Here is a 21,049-nt window from a genome sequence, read left to right as displayed (position 1 = left end):
CAGTTATGTAGGCCCGTGGCCCCAGTTATGTAGGCCCGTGGCCCCAGTTATGTAGGCCCGTGGCCCATTATTACTTGTTTTATTCAGTCGGGATCTCAACTTACTGTTGAGAGTTAGAATAATAGAACACACAATGTGCATCAGCAGTTACTCAATTAGCCCATGTCAGCAACAACATTTAGATTGGTAAATGAGTCTAACGGCAAGCTATCTAAATTTGTAGTAAGCATGGTTGAATTACCAACCGGGGTGGGACCTGATGATCATCAATTATCACATAAAAAATAGAATTCAATTGCAGGAAATGAACTTTTAAAATGTATTTTTTTAAATCTTCGCTGTCACGAGGGGGCCGTTAAAGTTGCTCACAAGGTGTGTGTGGGGGGGGTATGTCCAACCTACCTACAGGTTATGGAAGGTTTGCTCTTATAGTATTTGTCCAGTAGGTTTCCTCAAGGAGAAAGCCCCCACAAGAACACTATAGGAAATACTACTGTAATGTCTAAAACACTACAGTAATTACTATATTATACAGTATATTATCGTTTTTAACTATAGTAATACTACAGTATTATACTATAATAAACTGTAAATTCTACAGTATACTAGATTCATGTCCACAAATACACTACAGTGAATACTATAGTATATAAATATAGTAATGCTACAGTATTTTTACCATAATATACTATAGTATTTTGTCATGTTGGGTAGTAAATGCGTGTCTCCATTGAAACCAGTGACTTTTCCAATGTCCTCTCTTTCCTGCCATACGAAGCTATTACACACACACACTTCTCGGTCTAAAAGCCATTACCCCTCCACCTCTCCCTCCCTTATCAACCAACATCCTCACTTTTGTTTGTCTTACTTCGTTTACTAAGCCCTCCAAATTGCTCCTTGTTGTTGTTTTTGTTATCGTTTGTTTGTTCCTCCAACGACCCCATAGCCTGAGTGGCCATTTACCTCTGGTCAAACTGACACACACACACACACACACACACACACACACACACACACACACACACACAACCATCTTCTTCCTTATCTGGCTCTCGCTCTCCGTTAGGCCCAATCAGACACCTCGCTGGCTGCCATGGCTGGAGACACGCGCTAGCGACCCTCACATCAATTAGCTCCTCTGCACGGCGCCCAATTTCACGGCTGTAACCCCCCGCCAAGCCCCCACTAGGCCCCCAGCAAGGACCAACGCACCCCATCCATCACCTGCACCCTTTGAAGGGGACGAAGGGAGAGGGGACGGGGGTGAGGAAGGGGGCGTGCGCTGGCTGGAGTGACGGATTGCTCCTCAGATGGAGAGAGTGAGACTGGGTAACTTTGACCAGGCATACAGGCTGTTATGAAGAGAGAGAGGTGGTTGGTTTCCACTACTGGCTTCCTGGCCTGTGTGTGTGGATGCATAATGTGAGTGGGTTAATGTGTGTTCATTGTTCACTGGGTTGGAAGTGTGGGGGTATGACTTTTGGTTGTGGATGGGGAATCTAAACTTTGTCCACATGTAAGAGAGGGTTTTATATGAATGAGTCGTCAGGCCATACATTCATAGGAAGTCACATAGCAAAGTCATGAAATGTGCGTTGTGTGTGTGTCTGTGTGTACGTGTGCATGCATGCTTGTGCGTGCGTGTGTGTGTGTGTGCTTGTATGCCCATGCTTGTGCATTTATGTGTTTGTACAAAGGTCCTGTGGTGAGAAGACAGGTCAGTGTTTGTGGAGTGGAGCAGTCAAAACAACAACACTATTTGACCTGTTGTGAAGTCGACTGTTGTAGCCAGCCTGTCTGAAAGGCAGTTATTTTTGTTACTCTTGTCTCGCTCTCGCCCTCTATTTCTCTCTGAAGCTATTTCTCTCTCCCTCTACCTTACTCACATAAGTTATTACCTTACTCACATAAGTCATTTATCCATGCACAGACACACACACACTCATTTAAACCCCTTACTACTATTTTATTTTATTTTATTTTTTGTCATTTAGCAGACGCTCTTATCCAGAGCGACTTACAGGAGCAAATAGGGTTAAGTGCCTTGCTCAAGGGCACATCGACAGATTTTTCACCTAGTCGGCTCGGGGATTAGAACCAGCGACCTTTTGGTTACTGGCACAAGTAGTGGTGACCTAGACAGTGAGTGATAAAATTACGTTTTCAAAACATAGTCCACAAAACAGAACTCTGTGGCCTTTTGCAAAACAGTAAATGCATTTTCAAAATGTAGTTGCCTTCTCAAAACTTAAATACATTCATCCAAACTAAATTATACTTAAAAATTGAAAATACATTCATCAAAAGAACACGACTGCATTGATTTCATTGTATATCCCACCAAGGGCAAATCTGGTGTTTTTTTTAGATATAATTGAAGCTATATTAGACCAAATCCACACAGGAACTATTATTTTAGCAGGTGACCTAAATCATACATTCAATAAGATTGACAGACGTAGTAATAAAAAAGGCAAATTTAGGGAGCCTCCAAAGAGGCTGAACATTTTCATCTCCACAAATAATTTACAGGACACCTGGAGATAACTATTCCCAACTACAAAACACTATTCCTTTTTTTCTCAAAGTAAGAAAAGCTTTTCAAGAACTGACTACATTTTTATTTCCAAAAATGCACTCAACAATTTACTGTATTAAAAAATGTATGATATAGTCATATCGGATCATTCTCAGGTATCATGCTTAATTACACCAATAGAAAATACACTTAGTGACAGAATTTGGAGAATGAACAGAGCACATCTTCTGGACCCAAAATGTATTATATACGTAAATGAAAAATAAAAACCTTTACCATTACAAATGTAGACATGGAGGATAGAGAAAAGCCGACCCTCGATATCATCTGGGATGCCTTTAAGGCGTACATTAGGTGAATGATAATCTCATACTCTGCAAAAGCTCAATCGGATTCAGAAAGAAGAAGAAGAAGAACATTACATTTCTGAACTTAAGCAGGAATCCGATCTTTTACTTTTGAAGAGAGCCAACAATTACAGGTTAAACTCAAATAAAGCATATTACTTAATGGCAAATAAACCTGGTAAATATCTTGCATCTTTCACAAAACAAATACATAATTTTCAAAGATAAAAATACAACTGCGGTAATTAGAAAGAAACACGTGATTAATTACAATTTTAAAAGCTTCTATGAACATTTATATAAATCAGAATTAAACAACAGTTGGATGGATCCTATAGCCTTATTAGACTGAACAACTCTGAAGCAAATATCAGCAGATTAAATACTGTTAAAACATACGCATGGAGAAAAGCACCAGTAATGGATGGCTTTCCCATCGAATTCTATTCAACATTTTGGGACAAAGTAGCGCCCCTATTTACACAAATGACAACACACGTCACTCAATTCAGTACTTCCTAGTTCCATGTATCAAACAGTTATTTCAGTTATATTAAAACCAGGAAAATCTGGAGAGTCCCCTACTGATTAATTAATAATTTGTGACAATAAAATGATAACAAAGCTTATAAGCAATAGAATGGCAAAAGTCTTACCAGACTTGATACATATCAATCAAATGGGGTTTATTAAAAATAGACACTTACAAACAAATACAAGAACATGTTTCAGTTTAATACAATACGCAAACAAACAAGATATAGGTGTATCAATAATGGCTGTTGATCACGAAAAGACTTGTCCCCAAGCCACTCCTGCGTTGTCTTGGCTGTGTGGTTAGGGTCGTTGTCCTGTTGGAAGGTAAACCTTCGCCCCAGTCTTAGGTCCTGAGCGCTCTGGAGCAGGACCTAAGACTGGGGCGAAGGGTCACCTTTCTGAGCTCTGTACTTTGCTCCGTTCATCTTTCCCTCGATTCTGACTAGTCTCCCAGTCCCTGCCGCTGAAAAACATCCCCACAGCATGATGCTGCCACCACCATGCTTCACCGTAGGGATGGTGCCAGGTTTCCTCCAGACGTGACGCTTGGCATTCAGGTCAAAGTGTTCAATCTTGGTTTCATCTGACAAGAGAATCTTGTTTCTGATGGTCTGAGAATCCTTTAGGTGCCTATAGGCAAACTCCAAGCAGGCTGTCATGTGCCTTTTACTGAGGAGTGGCTTCCGTCTGGCCACTCACCTCTGTGTTGATTATTAGTTGGAGGAATGCAATTCAGCACTTTGTAAGGAAGCGCCGCTCACTAATCTTAAATTGCGATTTGTTGAATCAGGTAATTCACTTAGTGGTCACACTGAGAGAGTAGACTTTTTGTGTGTGTGTGTATGTGTGTGTGTGTGTGTGTGTGGCCTATAAGACCAGAGTTGACCAGCAGATACATTGATTGATGATGTAAAAGTTTCATGTTTCTATTTCCAATGCGGAGTGTTGCTTGAAATGTATATTCGGTACACCAATTACCCCACCAAAGACATTATTTTAAAAAGAATGCAACTTAAAAGTTTTATTTTAAAAAAATAAACCATACTTACACTATATATACAAAAGTATGTGGACACCGGCTATTTCAGCCACACCCGTTGCTGACAGGTGTATAAAATCGAGCACACAGCCATGCAATCTCCATAGACAAACATTGGCAGTAGAATGGCCATACTGAACAGCTCAGTGACGTTCAATGTAGGATGCCACCTTTCCAACAAGTCAGTTTGTCAAATTTCTGCCCTGCTAGAGCTGCCCCGGTCAACTGTAAGTGCTATTATTGTGAAGTGGAAACATCTAGGAGCAACAACGCCTCAGCCATGAATTGGTAGGCCACACAAGCTCACAGAATGGGACCACCGAGTGCTAAAGCGCGCAGCCCGTAAAAATCGTCTGTTCTCGGTTGCAACACTCACTACCGAGTTCCAAACTGCCTCTAGAAGCAACATCAGCACAATAACTGTTCGTCAGGAGCTTTGTGAAATGGGTTTCCATGGCCTCACACAAACCTAAGATCACCATGCGCAATGCCAAGCGTCCGCTGAAGTGGTGTAAAGTTCGCCGCCATTGGACTCTGGAGCAGTGGAAACGCGTTCTCTGGAGTGATGAATCACGCTTCACCATCTGGCAGTCTGATGGACAAATCTGGGTTTGGCGGATGCCAGGAGAACGCTACCTGCTCCAATGCATAGTGCCAACTGTAAAGTTTGGTGGAGGAGGAATAATGGTCTGAGGCTGTTATTCATGGTTCGGGCTAGGCCCCTTAGTTCCAGTGAAGGGAAATCTTAACGCTACAGCATACAATTACATTCTAGACGATTCTGTGCGTCCAACTTTGTGGCAACAGTTTGGGGAAGGCCCTTTCCTATTTCAGCATGACAATGCCCCCGTGCACAAAGCGAGGTCCATACATAAATGGTTTGTCGAGATTGGTGTGGAAGAACTTGACTGGCCTGCACAAAGCCCTGACCTGAACCCCATCGAACAACTTTGGGATGAATTGGAACGCCGACTGCGAGCCAGGCCTAATCGCCCAACATCAGTGCATGACCTCACTAATGCTTTTGTGGCTGAATGGACACAAGTCCCCGCAGCAATGTTCCAACATCTAGTGGAAAGCCTTCCTAGAAGAGAGAAGGCTTTCCTGTTATAGCAGTAAAGGGGGGACCAACTCCATATTAATGCCAATGATTAATACCATGGCGTAACTCTGTTACAGCCTGACGTTATATTTGGAGATTGGGTTGCAAGATCAATACACTTTGCTGTCACTATATCATGATGATCAAAATTATCCAAAGGTGTACAACTATCCAAAGGTGCAGAATTATGGGCAATTACTCCTTTTATGCATATTTCACCAAACAATTTCATACACATCAAATCAAATATTATTCCTGATAAAAAAAAATTAAAACACATAAGCACATTGTGTGCATGAATCATTCATACATTCAATACATATACTGGTTTGGTCATAGTTTTGTAGACTTTCCATTGGCGCACAGAAACACAGTTCACAATTGAAATAAGGAAAGGTGAATACACTGAAGGAACACAACTGATATGAATGTATAGGCCTCAATCCACACCAAAGCATAGCTCTATAATTGGAAGGTCACAACGTTGAAGATAATGATTTAGGAGTAACCCAAAGTTACCAAGAAGTAACCCAACTTCATTCTCTGTATCTCTGCATGTCCGCAATATTGTAGAAAATCGTGAACATTAGACAGTCCCTACTGCTTAGATCAGTCCCTATATTGTACATGGTATGACACTGATGGGGTGATTTACACTTTTGTGCAATAGTGTTTACTGAAGGCTGGAAACAGTGAACACATTTGCATACATTTCTCTTCTGATTAAACAATGTTAATATTCTGTGAATAAAACACTTAACAGTGAATTTTGTATTCACTGATGACATTTGTATTTAAAGTTTAGCAAAAGGTGGTCTAAGATATGCAAGTCAGGTACAAAGGTAAGAAAATAATTAGAAGTTCTGTAAATGTATTTGAGCATTTGATCATTGCTGTTCTATTATAGATATGTTTCAACACAGATCCAAAAAATTGTTTGTACACGATTGAGAAAAAAGGTATAATACTCAAGCTAGCAGACAGAGCACATACTGGTTAGTTGCTGTGGTGACAAACACTGTGGCAGGAAGCACCACAACCTGTGATCTCTGCAAACACTAATGGAAAAATTCACTAAGATAGAACAACCAGTGTGTGCGTGTGCGTGTGTCTGTGTGTGTGTGTGAGAGAGAGATAAAAAGAGACAGAGTGTGAGAGAGAGATAAAGAGAGAGAGAGGTCCTCTAGAAACATTTGTAGAGACCCCACTATGACACTTTTGCTCTCCTGCTCCCAAAGATAAGAAATCAGATGTTTTTATAAAAAGACCAAGACAGCACAGAGTTAAAAACACACGGTAAATAAGATAACATCTATTAACGTCTTCTATGGGTATCTTCTTCTCCTTTTGGATGTCTTGAGCCATATCTGGTCTAACAGTATGATAGGACGGAAGAGATAATATGAAAAAGGAAGCTGCAAAACTGCTCTCTGTTCTACTTCTGTCCTACATTTCAGGTGCAATGGGATACTGTCATGTACAATACCAGTGTTTCTATTGGTGCTCCCCTCGGTAACGCTTATCACCTGGGTTCTATTCATTAGTGTCAACCTTAGCAAAAACTTTTGCAATAGAAAACAAAAATGTGTGTTTCTTTTTGGACCAATGCAGGTAGTGCCTAATGAACACAACCCTGGCTTCGTCACCTCTGTGTTGATTATTAGTTGGAGGAATGCAATTCAGCACTTTGTAAGGAAGCGCCGTTCACTAATCTTAAATTACGATTTGTTGAATCAGGTAATTCACTTAGTGGTCACACTGATAGAGTATACTTTGTGTGGGTGTGTGTGTGTGTGTGTGTGTGTGTGTGTGTGTGTGTGTGTGTGTGTGTGTGTGTGTGTGTGTGTGTGTGTGTGTGTGTGTGTGTGTGTGTGTGTGTGTGTGTGTGTGTGTGTGTGCACATGTGTGGCCTATAAGACCAGAGTTGACCAGCAGATAAATTGATTGATCATGTAAAAGTTTCATGTTTCTATTTCCAATGCGGAGTGTTGCTTGAAATCTGATCTGAGAACAGAGTAACATCTTCAACCTCAAAAGTAAATCTTAAAAGATCATCAATCAGCTGTAAAATATTGATGATTCAAACATCTCCCCCTGACCAGTTGATTAATTTAACCAATCAGTCATTGACAGAATCATCATGTTGAAATATCACTTCTCCCGCAAGTCATTTAGGTTAAAGGGTGAAGTTATCCTGATCTAAGGGTAGTTTCTAAGGGCAGTTGTGGTTTTTTCTCCCTATTGGGGGAGGGTAACCTGATCCTAGATCTGTATAAGAGGAGAGGAGCGGAAAGGAAAGGAGAGGAGATGTTCCTGACTGTGGCATCTCTACCAGCTGTTTCCCTGTACCCCTATCCCCCACTTCCCGCCCCTCATCCCCCCATCTCGCCCATCTCTTCACAATGAAACCAATACAAAAGAACAGGAAGTGCCTCTCGTTTACTAGAGGTCCAATCAAAGCCGTCATTATTCCCGTGTCACAATTTTTACAGGAAATAGCAGCTCAAAATATGCCAGCTGTGTGCAAGCGACAGGCGTGGGGGTATTCTTATTTTTCTTTTCTCCTTCTGTTTTCTAATAGTAGCGCGTGACAAAAAGGAGAGTAGGAGGCATAGACCCAGCATCACCCACCGCCACCGTGCGCACAATGTCGCTGTGTGGAGAGAGAAAAAAGACCCACATTCTCTCTAGGGTTATTATTGTGCACGACGTGAAAAGGGGTCCCCCGCTGTGCGCGCCTGGTTCCACGATGGTTCCCATCCTGAACTGGGTGCATTGTGTTAACCCCTGCAAGCAGGCATTCACTGTGTAGCCCCTTCCGTTCTGCATCTGTAAGTCCTCTGCTCGGATTACAGCGTAAACAGGGATCCAGGTGAAGCCTAACGTTTTCCAGATGTTGCCGTAATGTCACTGGGAGGTTAGCGCAACATTGAGTGTTGTTGTTCGTTGAGGAGGGCGAATAATCTGCTATTTGGACAAGGGCTTACATCTGGCAACTAGAGAACAGGGAGGGTTGGCACGTACACGCACACACACAATAACACACACACGCATGCACGCACGCACGCTAACACACACACACACACACACAGAACCCTTATTTACCACTTACTTACTTACTTGCCAAGCCGCAACATAACACAATGTCAACTGATGCATATTTGTAATTTTAGGCCTTACATAAAAGGTTGGTTGGAGGTGGAGGTCGTTAACACGTGGGTTGCCATACACAAGGTACCTAGTTAGATTCCCACCCCTAAACATAACCAATAACATTTCTTACCTAAACATAACCCAACCACTAACCTTAACCAATCGCCCTGGAGGCAGAGCTTCCCTTAGAACAAGATGGTATAAGGAAAACTCAAATCTGCTGTGTTGATTTCTGCTAGTTATTTTCTAACTTTTCTATCTACTTTATATAAAGATCATTTAAAAGATGGCAGCAAAGGCAACGTCATCCTAGCCTGTTCAGCGTTTGACCTTTCCTTCACTAACCCACTAGCATTGAGTCACGACCATGGATGAACCCTCAGTGTAAATTAATACTGGGCCAGCTCCAGGCATAAGTTACATAAGTGGTCACATAGGGCCCTAGCTTTTTTGGGGGGATTCTCAACAATCGGGTTCTCAACGTACTGTTGAGAGTTAGAATAGTAGAATAGTAAAGGTGCAATTCTGAAATTTGGCTGTGCATCAGCAGTTTTTCTCTTGTTATGTCAGTCACTGACAGTCACTCAATTAGCCCATGTCAGCTAACAATTTTAAAATTGGTAAGTTAGTCTAGCTAGCTATCTAAACTTGTAGTAATCATGTCTGAAAACCGACCTGGTACACAGGGCATGTGCCCAGGGGCCCCCATTGATTTTGTTAGTCAATCTCACTGAGATATCATTAACATGGCATAAGTCTTGGAATAATCTTTAGAATTGCAGGAAATTAGCTTTAAAAACGGCAGACATTTCTCGCCACCCCATGGCAAAATAGGTAGAATTGAGGGAAATTTGCTGTAAAACTGCAACACATTATCTCTACCCCATGGCAAAATTAGTAGAATTGCATGGAATCTTTTTATAAAATTGCTAAACTTCTCTGTCCCATGGCAAAATATGAAGAATTTTAGAAAGCTTGCTTTAAAACTGCAACATTTTCTATACTCCTCATGGCAAAATGTGTAGAATTTCAGGAAATTAACTTTAAAATGTACATTTTTCTCTCAGCCAAAAGAGGGCCACTAAACTGTTTTGCCCGCAAGGTGGGGGGGCCCCACAAACAAGTCTCGCTTAGGGCCCCCAAATGGCTAGGGCCGGCTCTGTTGTAGGAGGTTTGTATGAGATGTAGTTAGGTGGTTGTGAGGAGGCCTATCTTGTCATGTCTGTCTCTTCTTTCTCTCATTCTCTCTCTCTCTCTTTCTTTCTCTCTCTCTGTTTATTTTTGTCTCTCTCTCTGTCTCTCCCTCTCTCTCTGTCTCTGGTCTCTCTCTCTCTGGTCTCTCTCTCGTTCTCTCTCTCCCTGATTTCCGTCATTATCTTGAAGCCTGTAGCCATGCTGCAGAAGTCTGCCATGCAGACAATTATTAACTGGAATGAATGAATGAATTACATTTGATTTTCGAGTCAAGTCGCCAGTTGGCAACCCATCTCTTATGGGATTAATTGACACATAAACAAACATTACAATAATTCACAGTGATAATTCAGTGATAATTCTTCCAGTGTTCTGTGCCGTGCGCACAACATAAAGAATGAAAAAGAAATCAATACATAATAAGGTTATCCAAGCAATAATAATAACCCTAGAGCAGTAGAAATAATGAAATCAATAAATGTGACGCGTTTCAGGAAACTAGGCATATGTCGCGGGTCACTACTTCACAGGAGAGCCATTTGAACGTAAACTTGTTTTTTTAAATCAAAATGTGTTTTTTGGCAGAAATGCCTTCTGGAACATGTGAACTTTAATGTGCCGTAATAACAAACCTGTGTGCCATCTGTAAATATGAATAAAATACAAGCCTAGTTGGTTAAGCCACAGAAAAAGACAGCAACCTTCCCACTAGCCGTGATTGGCTGAGATAATGAGTGGGCTGGACATGCAGAGAGAGGAGTTCGGATTGATAGTACGCTTCTGTCTATTTGAGCTGGTCAGTATGTGTAGGTAATCCTGTCTAATGCTGCGTTTTTAAAAATGTATTGTGTAGTTGAGCTGCATAAGTGTTGCTCTCTACTTTCTGGAGGATCGAGTTTTGAAATCAGTGGAATTAGAGTATGATAGCAAAAGAGATGGAGAAAACACCTGTCTACGGATTACATCTTCAAACTAAGGGCAACCATGGCATCCGTGACAGGGAGACCCGTCCATCCATGCATGATGTATACGGGTAAGATAGTTTAGCTAGCTACATTTTCAGATATTACACGTTTCTAATTTTGACAGAAAGTGGTTTAATTTAAAGTTAAAGTGTACTGTTAGCTAGCTAGCTAACGTTAGCTGGCTGGCTCGCTAGCTAACGTTATGTGTATGATCTTATTATTCGTATCTCAGAGCCATTTGCTTGGCTAGTTATAGCCTAATGTTAGCTAGCTAACATTGAACCTGGTTGGTTAGCTACCTGCAGATTAATGTAACATCATGAGTTGGGATTATGGTTCATTGTTTAGCTAGCTAGCTAGCTACATGTCTTAACAAAAGACTCCACTATGCAAGTAACCATTTCGGGTGCGTTCGTAAATTCAGCTTAAATTGACGGATTTTGATGGGGATTTCTTTATTATGTTACTTAGATTGTTTCATGGGTGCGTCAATAGACTCTTAATTAACAGCCATTAGAGGGTCATCACGAAGGGGATAAACACACACACACACACACAAGCAGATAGCCAGACACAAACACACACAAATGCGTGCATATACACACACACACACACACTCAATTGTTAACGACGGTCTCTTAGACTGTATATAACCATTGGCACATGGCGCATGCCTAGGTGTCAGTGCAAATGAAAATGTGTGTACTCTGATTAGATAGGTACAGTAAATAATGACACACACAATACACACTCATACACACTTTGCTCTCACACACACTAATGATATACACAACCTACAACAACATGTACTATGAATACAATGCAGAGACATTATATTAACACCACATGATTTGGGCCATCCTAGATCTCTAATAGCTGTCTTTGTGAGTCTGTGAGGCGTTAGTTCTTTAGGGCCTATCACAGTTTTTCCCAGTTTCAAAGGAGCTACTCTCGTCCTTCACTGTGTGAATCTTATCTCTCCCTGTTTGAAGCACTTGTTTTTATCTGAGCTCTGTATGTTAAGTTCATCAACCTATTATCTGTCTGGTCTTTTTTTCTCTTTCTCTCTCTTTCTTTCTTTCTTTCTTTCTTTCTTTCTTTCTTTCTTTCTTTCTTTCTTTCTTTCTTTCTTTCTTTCTTTCTTTCTTTCTTTCTTTCTTTCTTTCTTTCTTTCTTTCTTTCTTTCTTTCTTTCTTTCTCTCACCTTCTTTCTTCCTTTCTTTGTTTCTCTCACTCGCTCTTGCTCCCTCTCTTAGCTCTGTGTGTTTGTAGTTTGTCCTCTCGGACAGGAAGTGGGTTCGTACACTGATGTCACTTAATGGGTTTTACCATTCAATTCAATTTAGCCCTATCTCAGTGCATTCTTCAGACTCCAAGGTTGCCTAGCTTACATCAGCAACACTCTAGCAATGTCAATGCTAAAGGCCTTGGTGACTTATTACCAATTACTTCGTTTTTATTTTAGAGATGCAAACATTATAGTTGCTTCAGTTACATATCATGTACTCAGTAGATGAGCCCCCAATATATTTATAATTGCCACTGTGGGATTAATAAAGTTGTATTGAATTGAATTGAATACAGTAGTCTTGCAATTGCTAGTCTATAGTGTACACGGGGGCAGAGCCGTGAGACTTCTACAAAATGCTAGTTGCTCACGTTCTTCTACCAGCTGTACCAATTGAACGTCACTCTCACGAATATATTTTTGTATCATTATTAATGATAATGTTATTTTAAGTATAAGAGCTATACTGGTTTGTGAGAACTTTGTTTTCAGGGCTGTGCCTCTTTTGGCCATGTGAAGAGAAGAGATGAGAACATACCATTTGAGGAATCTTGAGAGCCAATGACCCTCGGCCACATTGGAAGGTCTAACTTAGTGGTGAGGAGATATTTTGAGCCAATTACAGAGTGAAGAAAGTATGCTAGGCTAGCAGGAAGTGAGCACACACAGGACAATACACAGATCTGAGACTAGGGATGCATCCCAAATGGCACCCTATTCCCTATATAGTGCACTACTTTTGGTCAAAGGTAATATACTATATGGAATAGGGTGCCATTTGGGACACAAAACCTATGCATTTCCGATTTATATCTATGCCTCTTACATTTTGTCCTGCAGGTCGCCTTAGTCCAGCATTCAACACAAGAAACAATAGGCCTATACCGTAATGGTTGACATATTTCACACACAAGACTTTCAATGATATCTTACATCACCATCCACAATGCATCTGTTACACTGACCCTGAGTTAAGTATACGAAACCCTCATATGACTGTAAGTCGCTTTGGATAAAAGCGTCTGCTAAATGGCATATTATTATTATTATTATTATTATTATTATTATTATTATTATTATTATATACCTTCAGCTATACATAATAAGATGAATACCATTTGTGCATGAATAATAAGATGAATTTCCATGGTATATGTTTAGGCATGTGTCTCGGTACACAGACTAAGCTTGTTTCAGTGATAATATCCCACCGTTCAGACTGACTCGTTAGAGTGTGTGGAAGAGAGAGGGGCAGGGGCCGGACGGACAAGACAAATGGATGGACGGACGGACGGACACACAGGCGGGCAGAGAGACACATAAACAGAGTTAAAGACAAGACGGACCGATTGACCGACCAACCGTCCCACTGTACGAAAGACAGACAGACAGACAGACAGACAAGACAGACAAACAGACTGACCGACCTACAGACGGACATGGTTTCTGTTCTGATTAGCTTACTGTCTCACTAGTCAGTGCAAGACTCTTACCTAATCAGGTCACTCTGTTTCCCAGACCCCTCCTTGTGTGTGACCGTCTGGAAGGGGTAAGGAGGTGGCAGGAAGGGGGGTAAGGGGGAGATCAGTGACCCAGATTGGCAGAGGGTGAGTGGAGGAGGAGAGCAGGGGGAGGAGGAGGGAGTAGAGGGGGATCAGCTGTGTGTCACCTCTCAATCCCACCGTTTCACTTCATTAGAGGTGTGTGGAGGAGATGGAGTGATGAGGAGAAGAGGGGGAAGGGGTTATGGGGGAGAAGACGGAAGAAGTGGAGCTGAAGATGGCTTAAGAAAGTGAGTGAGCGAAGGGAGAGGGGGATGGAAAAAGTAACTGCTGCGACCCTCTTGACCCAGAAACACACACACACTAGCGCACACAGGTGCAGAGATACCCACCAGGGACCTCTTGTCTTCCCACTTTGTGTTTCTTAGAGACCTGACCAGCTGAACCCAAAGCAGTAGCAGGGCCCTTTCCTTCTCCCTCACTATCTACCTTTCTCTCTTTCACCTCTACCTCCATCTACCTCTCTTTCTGGCTCCCTCTTTATCTCCCTCTTTCACATTGCTCTATCTGTCTATCTATACCCCTCTTCCCAACTGTCTGATTCCCTCTTCATCCCTCTCTCTCTCTCTCTCTCTGTATCTCCTCTTTTCTTTTACCTTCAGATCATTTCACATTTTGTCCCTAGGAAGATCTCAATTGCATACTCCTCTCTCCTCTCCCTTTGTCTCCTTTTCAAAACCCATTGGATGAGAAACCCAGAGGTCTCTCCCCTCTGACCTTCTCCTCCAATGGGTTTTGAGAAGGAGATGAAGAGAAAGGACGCGAGGAGTATGCAATTGAGATCTTCCCCCTGTATTTTGATACCCTGTGGTTTCTTCCTGACTTATCTTTTCTTGAAGCTTGTCTCTTACGCAAGTGTTGCGAAAGCAGACACACACACACAGGAACTTGGTCCTGAGATGGCTTTTGCCTAAAGAGAGAATCAGAATCAGAATCACTTTATTCGCCAAGTACATTTACACAATTTTACTTAGTGAATAGGTGCTGCCAGCAATAGACAATGAAAATACAGACACAAGTGTTGTATTCTGTATGTTCAACATACAGAATATACAATGTAAATACAGTGAACATAAAACTCTGGAGCGAAGCAATAATAATATGCCATTTAGCAGACGCTTTTATCCAAAGCGACTTACAGTCATGCGTGCATACATTTTTGTGTATGGGTGGTCCCGGGGATCGAACCCACTACCCTGGCGTTACAAGCGCCGTGCTCTACCAACTGAGCTACAGAGGACCACAACACTATCAACTATGGCTGCCAGACTCTCCTTCCAGTTCTCTGTTCACCCAGGGCGTTAGATGGTAGCCGGCGGTTGGAGGAGGCAGCCGTAGGGTTCTTAGATTGGGGGGTTTTGAGGGATGCCGTGGCTAATCGGACACAGACGTTCAGCCATGTTCCTCAGGCTGTAGCAGACTGGCAGAGTGACTGACTGACTAATTGACTGACCGTCCGACCGTCTGGCTGACCGACTGACTGACTGACCGGCTACCTGGTTGACTAACTGACTGACTGGCTGGGTCTGTTGCGCCCACAGTCCTGGATGGGATCTGGATCCGGTGCCTGGTCCAGTCTACCATGGTCCTATCCAAAGAGACTGACATTGATTTGCAATTTTAAAACAGATCGGTTTTTGTTGTTGTTGTTAGAGCCCATTAGGTTTCCATTCATGTTAATCCAATATTCAAATTGCAGAAGGTCAATGGTTGTTCCAGATGGGGATGGTTTAGCTTAACCTTAGTCCAAGGAACATCACATGGATCTAATGGAGATTTGTACGGGATTGGCATTTATTACATTTATTAGATTTATCAGCTGAACCGAAGTTACGTTTTCCATATGAGATGGCAGAGACACTTTCCAATTATGCAGACTAATATAAGGCATTGTGCATCGTAAACTGATTACCGGTAGATAATATCTAAGATGGGTCTAAATTTGTAACATGTCTAGTCTACCACAGGACCATAATGACACACCGTATGTTTGTCTGTCCGTCCATCCGTCTGTCTGCCTTGTCTGTCTGTTTATGTGTCTGTAGACCCAAAACATGACTTCTCACGTGACTATGGCATCATACTGTCATTGTGTTCATCTACAAGGTCCCTCCCCCCTCCAAATGTACCTCAGGTGCGGCAGACACTAGCCTAAGCAAAGGTATGTGACATTGGACCCAGCCACCTTTTTCTGTGTTTATGCCAAAGAAAAGGTGCATGTCTGAAACAAATGGCTACTCCGGCAGGTCTCTTCTTGCAAGGCACAAACAGTTTGTTCTCCGATAAAGAGATAAAAACAGGGGGCGGCTAGGCACACTATGAGCGGCCCACGATTGGCCTTTTGTTAGCTTGTTTCAGCTTGCCTTCCTCCCTTGTCATTCCCAGTTCCCATCCCAATATGGTATTTATGCAAAAAAAGAAAGAGAAAACCTGATGGTGATGGTGGTGATTACTAATGTTCCCATGGTGTGGAGGTTATTATTGTTACAGGAGTGGGTCGCAGTTCCGGAGTGACCCACTAGGTGTCATCCTCCGACAACCATAGGCACCTCCTCACTCACAGTCGGGATTAATTATCTGCCTATTGGTGTCACCTGTGGCTATCTGATTCACCGGTGTATGTATGCCCTCACTTCCCTGTGTTCCCTTGCTCAGTTATCTCTGCTAGTTCCTTGATGTCAAGCAGTACGTATCAGTGTTGGATCACGTGACGGAGTTATAGGTACTCGTGAAGTGTTCTCCCTGTGTCATTGTGTTTTTCCAGTCAGAGTCAGTATTGTTTGTTGTCAGTTTTTTGGAGACCTATGTGCTCCTCATTTGTTTTCATGTATAGTCCGTTGTTTTGTATGCTGGCTTTTGGACCACCAGTAAAGATTCTTGTTCCACCATCCTTGCCTACTGCCTACTGTCTATCCTGCACCGCACCTGGGTCACACCTCACACCAACCCTTACAGAAAACTGAGCCAATATGGACCCAGCGGAGGCAGCACAGTATCATAGCGCATTGGCAGCGCAGGGAGCCATGCTGGATCAGCATGACCACAGCCTGCAGCAGATCACCGAGAATCTCCGCCAGCTGACGATCGCTGTGCAGAGCCGGGTGGACACCCGACCAGCCCCGACAGCCAGCGGAGTGGAAGCCGCGGCAGCAGCGTCTCCAGTCTCGCCTGCGACATCGCGGGAACCCTGCCTACCACCTCCGGAGAGGTACGAGAGGGCTGCAGGGAATTCCTCACCCAGTGTTCCCTGATGTTCAGCCTGCAACCCTCCTCCTTCCCGACAGAGCAGGGCCGGGTGGCCTACATTATCACTCTGTTGACAGGTCAGGCCCTTTCCTGGGCTACCGCGGAGTGGGAGAGCCAAACTCCGGCGTGCTCCGACTCCTACCAATTCACCCAGGAGTTACGCAAGGTGTTCAACACCTCTCGGGTGGTGTCGGGGCACGAGGCCGGGAGGCGGCTCATGGCTTGTCGGCAGGGTGACCATTCAGTGGCGACTACTCCGTGGAGTTCCGGACCCAGGCTCGAGAGGCAGGATGGGAGCAGGCCGCCCTGGTCGTCCTGTATGTGCAGGGGCTATCGGAGGGGATGAAGGAAAACTCTCCTTCAGGGAGCTGCCTGAGCAACTGGACGGCCTCGTCGACCTCTCGGTGCGGGTGGACAATCGGCGTCGTGAGAGGGCGTACAAGATAGGCATGACGCAAGGCTCACCTCCGCGTCTCCCTATCAGCCCGGAGGCTTTCTGCCGATTCAGGGAGGAGATGCCTCAGGAGGAGGCTATGCAGCTGGGTGCGGCGCGCTTGTCCTGGATGGAGAGGCAGAAGCATCTGCCCCGGGACGTTGCCGGTACTGTGGCCACGCAGGTCACCACGGCGACTCATGCCCGGAGAAGCCGGGAAAACGGGAGGGCTCGCTGGTGTCGTGAGGGGTGCTAGCGAGCCGGAACCGAAACTCCAGAGACGCCCAGATTTTTCTCCCCGTCAGGGTTCAGTGGGCCCACGCTGCGCGTCGGGCACATGCACTGGTGGATTCTGGGGCTGCGGGAAACCTGATGGACGCGGGGCTGGCCCAAGGGTGGAGCGTTCCGTTACTCTCTCTCTCCGAGCCGGTTCCGGTCATGGGCCTGGACGGCCGGCCGTTGGGGTCGGGCTGCATCACCCGGCGCACTGTCCCCGTGCGTGTCCGGGTGGCGGGGGGCCTAGGGTTAGTATATCCAGTTTTTCATTGTGGACTCTTCAGAGTGTCCCTTCATCCTCGGGCACCCCTGGCTGGCCGCCCACAACCCCCGGATAGACTGGTCCACGGGGCGGCTCATCCTGGAGGGAGGCTCCACCCCCATCCTGTTCCGGATGCCACCGACCACTCATCAGCCTAAACCACCGTCCCAGACCACCTACCAGTCCTCACCTCTTCCCCAGGAGTATTGGGATCTGGGGGAGGGGTTTAGTAAGAGGCGTGCCAAGGGCCTACCTCCTCACAGGCCTTATGACTGCACTATCGATCTCCTGCCAGTGGGCGCGCGCATCTGACCTCACCAGCCATCCGGGGGGCGCCAGGGCGTTGGAGTTCCTGCATAGGAGGTTCTGGTGGCCATCTGCTGATTTGCTGGTGTTTTTATAGTATATGTCCAACAAAAAAAATATGAAAAAGCATTTTTTTAAATCAGAAACCTTGGGGGGCCAAATAAAATCGTCGCCAATTGGGGAACCCTGCCTTAGGCTCTGTAGAATTGTCCTGAAGAACATTATCTTAATGATGATCTACTATAAATACTCATATAGCAAAACTAAATAAAATTCAGTTATGTGTTATTATTGAGTTACTATTCAGTTACTATTGGCCTTAGTAACTGTCCTGAAGAAGATAATCTCAATCATGATTTATTGTACATATCATAGCTTATGTTAAAAAGTAAAAAGAGATTTCAGCAATGCCAGTTATGCTGCATTGTCAATGTAATGCACTTATGCTATATATGGACATTTGTTCATGCTGTTGTGATAATGTGACATTCTCAAATGCTGTGAATGAATATGATATTAGTTATTATTATCAGATAGATTTTATCAGAGTAAAATATTGTCAGAGTTAGCATACATTATTTGGGAGTTGGACACAGTGGCATGGGAGAGAGCATTGGAATTTCTAAACCCCTCAAAGCCGAAAAGAAAACTCAAGGGTCTTCTTTGATGCCAGACAGAGAGGGGAGGAGAGGAGTTGAATGACACTACAGATAACACAAATTACGTTTCATTCTGTAAATTACCCTGTGATACTTGTGGGAAAAGGTGCCCTTCCCACTGGGAACACACTGGTTGAATCAACGTTGTTTCCACATCATTTATTTGAAATTACATTAAACCAACGTGGAATAGGGAATTGACTTCTATGCCCAGTGGGTTTTGTCTTCAATGTCCTGCCTTTCCAACCGCCTGTGTGTGAGTGTGGGGCTAGCTCTCAGCGAGATGACACTGGACTTCTAGCTACTCTCTCCTCTTTTGTTACTAGAAGAAGAAATAGAGTCTCTTTGTTGACGGCGGATTAAAAAACGAACGCCTTGAAAGATTTTCTTTGGGTAGAGGCGAGGGGGAGGCGACAGGGGTTACGAGGGGGGAGGTGGTGGGGTGGGGTGTGGAGGGCGATGCTAATTATGCATGGCGATTGTTGATAGCTTGATTGTCTGCGTCCAGCTGCACCGAGGACAGGGGGAGAGGGAGAGGGCGGGGATGCGGAGCGATGCAGACTCACTGACGCCAGTCTCGAAATTCTCCCATCCATTGAAAAAGAGCCTCGTTTGTGTCGGGGCCTTTCCGACAGCGCACGGCGAGGGCACCTGATCCCTGCCCAGACGCACCAGTGTCACACGGATTCAGAGCTTTGGAATCTGTAAATGGGTAATAAAAAATCCAGGGTACGGAGGGAATCAACTTGCAGGCTACTGCATAGGCTATGCCATTTTTGACCATCCAGAATTATAACATTGTAGCCTATCAAAGCGAAAAAAGTGTTTATAATTTTGCAGTATGCCGTTATTCCTATAATAACAACATAACTGTATTATATCACTTTTTCTTATCTTATAATTTCATATAGGCCAACTTTGTTCATCACCATATTCTTCTAATTTGTATTGATTTTATTTTTACGCATATGCAATAATATGCAGTTGCTTATACAGAGAACACATATAAATAGTCATCTTCCCACCAGGGCAGCGATTTTAGGGCAATATTTGTCCACCCTCCTCCCCTTGACATATTTAAGAGTTTGCAGTCTTGTTTGGACAACCAGTAACGTTCACAAAATGCATTTTTAAAATAGCAATGGACCGAAGTCTAGTCATACCACACCGTATAACATGAGTGGTTCGCTCTTGAATGAGGTTGTTGATTGACTTGTAGTCATTAGGGGTCAACGAGTGTGGGGGGGGGGGGGGGGGGGGGGGGGGGGGAGTTATTGCCAAGCAGTGGATAGCAGCCTACCCGCTGACATGAACATCTGTGCAACCGCTGCAAAGGGGCGGGCCATTGGGCCAACTTCACTGGTGGGTATTTACGCACTAATGTAGCTTATCCATCAGAAAACAATTATGCTACCTCTTTATTTGTTCATAATATAAAAATACAGAGCATGAAAACTCCCTCCTAAATCTATATTTTTCTATGTTTGTGTCTTTTAAGTGAATCATTACCACATCCTGGGTTTTACCAACTGATGACCAATATTTACTCCCTCCTTCTTCAGTTTCTGCATACACCAACCAAAGTGTTATCTACTACTATTATTGACTCTTACAACGATTGGTTGCGCTGTCAGAGGAGAGGAAGCCAAATGGGTTATTTTTAGGGAGTCAGCGTATTGCATTGGAGGTCGGGAGTCGGGACAAATCTCAGTGGGCTGCAGCAACAGAAACAGAGAAAAGGGGGCAGGTCCACGACTTTGAGTGAAGGGCCCAGTAAGCGAGCTCCACGAGGAGGTTCTGGTCAGGGCGGGCGTTTGCCAGAGGGGCGCGTTGGAGCGGGTGAATGGATGACGTCGGGAGACTGGCGCCAGGCTGTCTGGGACTGGCGCGTTAGATCAACACAGCTGGGGTGGAATAGGACACACAGCTGGCGCAAGGGTACATTCCTCCACAAAACAGGATTGTGAGAAAAGGGAAAATAAGACCAAATAGGAACAGAGGGACACACTTTGATGTAAACAAAAAATGCAGGGGTTAAAAAGAAAGAAAACAATGTATAACTTATTTTCAGTATGTGTTCATCCCGAATTTGATTCACAATAACGTCACCCAAAGGATGTTCTCGTCTGTAATGATGA

This window comes from Coregonus lavaretus (assembly GCF_964263955.1).
Source record: "Coregonus lavaretus genome assembly, chromosome: 27".
Lineage (NCBI taxonomy): Eukaryota > Metazoa > Chordata > Actinopteri > Salmoniformes > Salmonidae > Coregonus > Coregonus lavaretus.
This window is presented reverse-complemented; position numbering follows the sequence as displayed.